The sequence below is a fragment of the Canis lupus genome, chromosome 10 (genome assembly GCF_011100685.1).
Source record: "Canis lupus familiaris isolate Mischka breed German Shepherd chromosome 10, alternate assembly UU_Cfam_GSD_1.0, whole genome shotgun sequence".
In the NCBI taxonomy this organism is placed as follows: domain Eukaryota; kingdom Metazoa; phylum Chordata; class Mammalia; order Carnivora; family Canidae; genus Canis; species Canis lupus.
The window spans coordinates 7,605,298-7,613,755 of NC_049231.1; positions in this window are offsets into that span (position 1 = coordinate 7,605,298).

The window sequence follows — 8,458 nt, forward strand, 5'->3', positions numbered from 1 at the left end:
CTGCCTGGGTCTCTGCCTCCCTCTCTTTGTGTCTCTCATGAATAAATAAATAAAATATTAAAAAAAAATTTATTATTATTTGAGAGAGAAAAAGTGTTGTGACTTGGGGGAAGAGCAGAAGGAGAGGGACAAGCAGACTCGGGGCTCGCTTGATCTGAGGACCCAGAGATCATGACCTGAGCCAACATCAAGAGTCAGATGCTCCACCAATTGAGCCACCCAGGTGCCCCTTTTTCTTTGTTTTCCTTGCTTTTCTTCTCTTTTCTCTCTTTTCTTCTTGTCTCTTCCTTTCTTTTCCTCTCTTTTCTTTTCTTGTTAAACAGAAGCTCTGTACCTAACATGGGCTTGAACCCATGACCTGAGATCAAGGGTCTGGTGCTCCACCGGCTGAACCAACTGGGTGCGCCCAGAGACATTTTGCACAGCTACTTTTCCTCACCATCACCCTCCCCCCCCCAACATAGCACAGGGCGGCCATCCTTTCTTCCCCTTCTGTTTCCAGAACAGTCTCTGAACTCCACCAGTGAGGAGCTATAGATGGACACTTCTCATCTGTTTGGGGATCTCACTGTACAGAAAATTCCAAAAGGTCTCTCATTTTCATTCACCCCCTACCGCGAGCCTTAAGGTGTGATGAGCATTTTCAGAGGTAACTGGCAGGAAGTAGCTAGTCAGTTAGGAGGTCCCAAAGGGGAGCGTGAGGACAGTTGGTGAGGATTAAGTCTTGCTTCCAGAGGAGGTTTTGGTTCGGACATGTTCATACCCACTCCAGAGTTCAGTGACCCAGAAACAGCAATGTGGGTGTGGGTGGCAGCTTCCCTCTTGCTTCTCCCCACTGACAACTTCTTCTACCAAAATTACTCCCCACTTTTTTTTTTAAGATTTTTATTTTTTAAAGTAAGCCCTACACCCAACGTGGGGCTTGAACTCACAGCCCCGAGAGCAAGAGTTGCGTGCTCCACGACTGAGCCAGCCCGGCGCCCTACTCCCCACTCTTGGTACGCCCTTCTACAAAAGCCATCCTTCACTGTTGCTAGTGAAGCCTCCAGAGTTCCACCGGGGCATAGCCTTTTGGCACAAATTAGAAAAAGGCTCCTTCTCTGGCATCCACAGCCTCATCCCAGATCCCCAGCTCGCCTGGTGGAGGACAGGCTGGATTTCAGCCTCCACCTGGACCCCAACCAGGTGCTTTGTGCAGTGCACAACTTGCACACCTGAGGGGCTGGCTGAAGTTCCCCACCCACCCACCCAATGTTGCCATGAGTTATCACCAGTACCTCCTTCCTCCAGATCATCCGTGTCCTCCTAGGGGCCCAGAGGCATAGGCTTGGGACTCTCAAGGGGTCTGGGGGTGGGGGTGACTTGAGTTACACTGCGCCAAATAGAATTCTATGGACTGACCTGAGAACACAAGCATCCCAACGTCAGTGTTCCTGTCTTTCGGGACAGTCTGCCCACTAAACACACGGGAGGACCTGACTACAAGGCATCCGACTTCCTTCTCGTCCTCAGCTTGTGGGTGTCTGTGGCTCACTCTGACTTTGGCCGTGGCTGGCTCAGATTTGATCTTGGCTCTCTCAGACTTGGCCCTGCAAGTTGCACAGACTTTGGAGACTAGATTTCTGGATGTGATATTTTCTTTGAAACTTGAACTCCACACAGAGGATGTATCTTTGTAAATGACTGGCTTAATTAAAAAGTGGCCGGGCACTGATTATACGCCTTCCTCCTCTTGCAGTGCTTATTTTGGTGTCTTCCTACAACTGCTGTTTTGTGGCTGGTGGGTAAGGGGAACAGATGTTTTAGCTTGGCCTTTTCTCCTTGATGTTTCTCATCTGGGCATCATAGTAATATCAAGGGACAAACGAAGCTGAACGCAACGCCATCACTTGACCTCATTTCTGATTTATGAATTCTCCTGTGACCATGCAGTTGGAGAGAAGGTCGGCTCTGAAGTGTGCTTTGAATTTTAACATCTCTTCATATTGGCCTCTTTTTTTTTTTTTTAGTCAACCACCATGTGTGCATCTGCCTTAACTTGCTGACTAGAAAACTGAAACATACTTCTAGCCAGCAGCCAGGAACAAAGGGAAAAATTGTCCAAAGAGCCATTTAGCTGCCTGTGTTGCAGCCCCCACAGCCCACACCGCCTCATCTATATGAACAACCCTCCCAAGAATCTAAGCTGTTTTTGTATTAATGTGACTCGTGGCATATCTCCCAGGCCTCTGTGAGCACTGGAACAGTTGGGAGCCTGCCCTCTCAGGGTGCTGCACGGCCACCCAGGGACGTGGCCTGTTCTCCAAAGGAGGAGCTTGAGGGGGGGTCTCACCCCCATCTGGCCACATTCCACATTAAGAAGTGTCTAGAAGGCAGCCCCAGTGGCTCAGCAGTTTAGCACTGCCTGCCTTCAGCCCAGGGTGGGGTCCTGGAGACCCAGGATCAAGTCCCGCATCAGGCTCCCTGCATGGAGCCTGCTTCTCCCTCTGCCTGTGTCTCTGCCTCTCTCTCTCTCTATGTCTCTCATAAATAAATAAATAAAATCTTTAAAAAAAGAAAAAAAGAAAAAAAAAAAAAAGAAGTGTCTAGAAACCTTGCTCAGGTTAGGTCCTTCTAACTCTGTCTGCTTCCTGGCTCCTTGGAAGCCAGTCGGGATGGTTTCAAGGAATTGGCAGTGACTTCATCTGAAGGCATTTTCCTGAAACATGTAAATGTTTACACCTCAAGGGACGCTCTGACTCCAGAAAGGCCTACACCAGTGGGTGTGCTGTGGAGGAAAAGCAGAAGCCCTAGGACTCTCTCGGGAGACAAAGTCTTACCTACCTGTCAAGAGAATTTTGAATTCCAGTGACAGGAATGATCCATCAGAGCAAAGTTCTGTAGGCCTAGAGAAGCAGGCCGGTGGGAAACAGGCTTCCAGATGTTATCTGGCCGGTGCAGGAGGCACCCGGGAAATGGCCTAGGAGTGGCAGTTGTGTCTGAGTTTGTCGTGCTCTGTGCTCTATGGTGACAGGCTGCAGATGCGGGGACTTCCAGACAGAGAAGAGAGGTTGTCAGGTTGTCAGGTTTGCAGCACAAGGGCTTCAGAGGACGGCGGGGCCACTGGGCAACAGGAGAGGAGCACACCCCCCACACCCCCAGAAGCAACTGGGAAGCCTCCCTGTTACCTGGTGGGGGAGCAGAAGCCCAGGCGATGAGCCCTTTCTGGAGGCTTCCGCATTAATAAGCTTCCTGACGAGTCAGCGCTTTCTTAAGGCACCTGTGCTTTTTGGCTGCCACGAGTGGGGAAAGAAGCCAAGGTCTTGGCAGCCTGCTCTGGTCTGGCGTGAACAGCCTCACACCAGTCACTTCCAGAGATTTATGACCCTTTCTTTGTGTGGTTCCCATGCAGACTTTTTTTTCTTTTAAGATTTTATTTATTTATTCATGAGAGACACAGAGACAGAGGGAGAAGCAGGCTCCATGCAGGGAGCCCGACGTGGGACTCGATCCCGGGTCTCCAGGATCACGTCCTGGGCTGAAGGCAGCGCTAAACCGCTGAGCCATCCAGGCTGCCCCCATGCAGACTTTATTATTTTTTTATAGGATTTTTTAAAAAGATTTCTTTATTTATGACAGACATAGAGAGAGAGGCAGAGACACAGGAGGAGGGAGAAGCAGGCTCCATGCCGGGAGCCTGACGCGGGACTTGATCCCGGGTCTCCAGGATCGCACCCTGAGCCAAAGGCAGGCACCAAACCGCTGAGCCACCCAGGGATCCCCCCATACAGACTTTAAAATGTAAGGTTTTTGTTCAAATGGTCCATCTTCAGTCAATGAATGTAATTTTCCTTATAAATAGCACAAAGAAGAAAAATTGGATCACTTCAACAGATGCATAAAGTATTTGATAAAATGTTGATGATTAAAAAAAAAAAACTGGGGGGCAGCCCCGGTGGCGCAGCGGTTTAGTGCCGCCTGCGGCCTAGGGCGTGATCCTGAAGACCCTGGATCAAGTCCCAGGTCAGGCTCTCTGCATGGAGCCTGCTTCTCCCTCTGCCTGTGTCTCTGCCTCTCTCTGTCTCTGTCTCTATGAATAAATAAATAAATAATCTTAAAAATATAGATATAAATAAAATAAATTTAAAAACTGGGGATCCCTGGGTGGCTCAGTGGTTTAGTGTCTGCCTTTGGCCCAGGGTATGATCCTGGGGTCCCAGAATTGAGTCCTGTGTCGGGCTCCCTGCATGGAGCCTGCTGCTCCCTCTGCCTGTGTCTCTGCCTCTCTCTCTCTCTCTCTCTCTCTCTCTCTCTGTCTCATAAATAAATAAATAAATAAATAAACAAATCTTAACAACCTAGAAATGGAAGGGGTTGTTCTTTTTTTTTTTTTTTTTTAAGTAGGCTCCATGCCCAGCATGGAGCCCAATGCAGATGGAACTCAGGACTCTGAGATTAAGACCCAAGCTGAGACCAAGAGTAGGATGCTCGCCTGACTGAGCACCGCCCTGGTTCCCCTGGGATTCCTCTTACTCTGATAAAGACACGTGATAGGTTGCATTAATAGCCTCGCTGTCTCACTCTCCCTGTACCACACCCTTTGCCACGTAACTTACAGGGTCCTCTCATCCTGGGCAAAGTTACTGTTGTTGACTCTGGGCTGAGTCATATTTGGCCATAATATTTGGGATATTAGCAGATGTGCTGCCAGCAAAGTAGGATTGCCTGCTGCAGTTTCCTCTTTTGTTCTTCTACCCCTTACTATGAGAAGGATCAACCCAAGCCAGCCATTGGCTCCAGAGCTCATAAAAAAAAGGGGGGGGGGGGGGACAAGGAAACAAAGGTAACATTTGTAATATTATAAAAAGGAATCAAATACCTAGGAAAAAACAAACAAAAGATTTTTAACATTCTGTACAGAAAACTATTGAGAGAAACTAGAGAAGCTATATGTTCAAACAAACAAAAAAGGAGGGTTGTAGCATGTTGGTGGATTGGAAGACTCTATATTGTAAATATATCAGTTATCCCCAAATTGATCTCCCTAGTGCAATCCCAATTAAAGTCCCAAAAGGACTTTTCTGAAAATTTGCATAATTGATTCTGATATATGTTTGGAAGTGCAAAGGGCCAAGAATAGCTAAGCCAATATTGAAAAAACAATATGGAAAGATTAAATTTTCTCAAAAAAGTTAAACCAATATAATTATTATTTAATAATGTCAAATCAATATAAATAATCATAAACTAGGGTGCCTGGGTGGCTTAGCCAATGAATCATGTGACTCTTGATCTTGGGGTTATAAGTTCGAGCCTCATGTTGGGTATAGAGACTTTTTTTGTTCTTAATTGTATTTATCTATTCATGAGAGACAGAGAGAGACACAGGCAGAGGAAGAAGCAGGCTCCATGCAGGGAGCCCCACATGGGACTCGATCCTGGGTCTCCAGGATCACACCCTGGGCTGAAGGCGGCACTAAACCGCTGAGCCACCCGGGCTGCCCAAGACTAGCTAAAATTGAAATTATAAAAGGGGTGACTGGGTGCCTTAGTTGGTTAAGTATCTGACTTTTTTTTTTTTAATTTTTTAAATTTATTTATGATAGTCACACAGAGAGAGAGAGGCAGAGACACAGGCCGAGGGAGAAGCAGGCTCCATGCACCGGGAGCTCGACGTGGGACTCGATCCCGGGTCTCCAGGACCGCGCCCTGGGCCAAAGGCAGGCGCTAAACCGCTGCGCCACCCAGGGATCCCGTATCTGACTTTTTTTTTAAAGATTTTATTTATTTATTTGAGAGAGAGAATAAGCAGGAGAGAGAATCTGAAGCAGACTCCACGCTGAGCATGACACCTAATGTAAGGACTGATCTCACCATCAGGAGGTCACGACCCAGAGATCATGACCTGAATCAAAACCAAGAGTGGGGGACACCTGGGTGGCCCAGTGGCTGAGCGTCTGCCCCTGACTCAGGGTGTAATCCTGGAGACCCGGGATCAGGTCCCACGTCGGGCTCCCTGCATGGAGCCTGCTTCTCCCTCTGCCTGTGTCTCCGCCTCTCTCTCTCTGTGTCTCTCATGAATAAATAAATAAAGTATTAAAAAAAAAAACATCTGACTCTTGACTTGGGGGTCATGAGTTCAAGCCCCATGTCGGGCAAAGATTTTACTTAAAATACATAAAATCAATAGAGAGATGTAGTACACATTCCCAAGAATATTTGAAATTACAAAGGCTGAAAATATCAAGTGAAGACAAGACTATGGAACAACTGAAACTCCAAAAGCTGCTGGTGGGAGTATAAATTACCACAACTATTTTGAAAAACTATTTGGTATTATCTGCTAAAGATGGACGTATGTATGAGCTATAACCCATTATCTCCATTTCTACGTATATCCTGAATGAGTCACACATATGTTCACAAAAAGTCATGATAACTATTTTTAATAGCCAAAATTTGCACCAATCCAAATGTCTATCAGTAGTCAAATAAATTGTGGTAGTCATACAACAGAATATTACACAAAAACATATATATTATATAATTCCATTTATATTAAATTGAAAATCAGGTCAAATGAATCTGTTTTGTCAAAAGTCCATAAAGTAGTTCCCTTTGAGGAAGGGGAAGGGGATCATGATTAGGAAGAGCCTGAGAGGGATCCCTGGGTGGCGCAGCGGTTTGGCGCCTGCCTTTGGCCCAGGGTGCAATCCTGGAGACCCGGGATCGAATCCCACGTCGGGCTCCCGGTGCATGGAGCCTGCTTCTCCCTCCTCCTGTGTCTCTGCCTCTCTCTCTCTCTGTGACTATCATAAAAAAAAAAAAAAAAAAAAAAAAAAAAAAGCCTAACATGTTAAAAAAAAAAAAAAAAAAAAAAGGAAGAGCCTGAGAAGCTTAACGCTGCCCGAGTTGTAGTTTTTAATCCAAATGGTGTTTATGTGGGTGTATTTATTTTGTGATGATTCATTGAGCTGTACTCCTAAGAGTTACGCACTTTTACGCATGTAAATTATACTTTAATCATACATCTTCAACAGTTGTGAGTTGCTGGGCTGAGTGCCCGGGGAAGGCCAAGGTCTGATTGGCTAAAGACTGGACACGTCAGGGATACTTGGGGGGCTCAGTGGTTGAGCGTCTGCCTTCAGTTCAGGTCCTGGGATCGAGTCCCGCATCGGACTCCCTGCATGGAGCCTGCTTCTCCCTCTGCTGTGTCTATGCCTCTCTCTCTGCGTGTCTCTCCTAAACAAATAAATTAAAAAAAAAAAAAAAAAAAAGACTGGACATGTCAACCGATCACTGTGGCAAGGGTGATGAGACATCTTGACTGATTGTACACAAGTATTTTTCAACAGAGGTGTGTGGTTGGCATCTTGAGAAGATAGTTCTTTATGGTGCAAGACTGCTCCACAGCATGCCTGGCTCCCCAAACACCAAATGCCACTAGACACCTCACCCCCCACACACCATTTCCCAATTTGGGGAGGTTAAGGGGGCACATTCTACTTTGTTTGAAAACAATCCTTTTACACTAAATCAGGACTGACTTTTGGAACTAAAGGAAAATCCCACCAAAGCCACAAGGCTGATACATAATAAAGGAGCGTGCCATGGCTTTAGGGAGAAAAACCACAAAGGCCACCAGATACTGATGAAAAATGGGACTAAAGATACATTCATCACCCCCTTTCTATCTGCTCCATCGTCTTTCATTTCTTTAAGGGGGAAATTCAGTCTTTCCTGGGAAGCATTGTGTTCAGTTAGTGAAAATATTTAATTGCTTTGTTTTTTGTTTTTTTTGTTTATTTTTTATTTTATTTTATTTTATTTATTTTAATTGCTTTGATTGTGAGAAACAGGGAAATGAAAATAGGTGATGAGCTAAATGGCTTTTCTTTATTTGCAAGTTAGTCTAGTATCTTAAATGTCTGTAAACTTGCTTCTGCTCAGAGAGGAGTTGATTTGACACATGCTGCCGTGCAGGTACACTTAGCCTCTGAGAACTAATTTAAGTGACAAAAAAAATAGTGGCATTTGGCTGACTAAACCAGTAAGGCATGTAGCTCTTGATCTTGGGGGTCGTGAATTCAAACCCTCCATTGGGCATGGAACCTATGTGAAAGAAAAAAATTTTTGAATATTTTATTTATTTGAGAGGGAGAAAGCACCAGCAGGGTAGGAGAGGCAGAGGGAGAAGCAGAACCCTGCTGAGCAGGAAACTGCATGTGGGGCTGGATCCCCGGACCCTGAGATCATGACCTGAGCCTTGTGTAGCCACTTAACTGACTGAGCCACCCAGGTGCCCTGAAAAAAATTTTTATTTAAATAAAATGATCTTTTTGGGGTGCCTGGGTGTCTCAGTCGGTTGGGCACCTGACTCTTGATTTCCGCTGAGGTTGTGATCTCAGGGTGCTGGGATGGAGCCCCACATCAGGTTTGGTGCTCAGTGGGGAGATGGCTTTGAGAGTCTCTCTCTCCC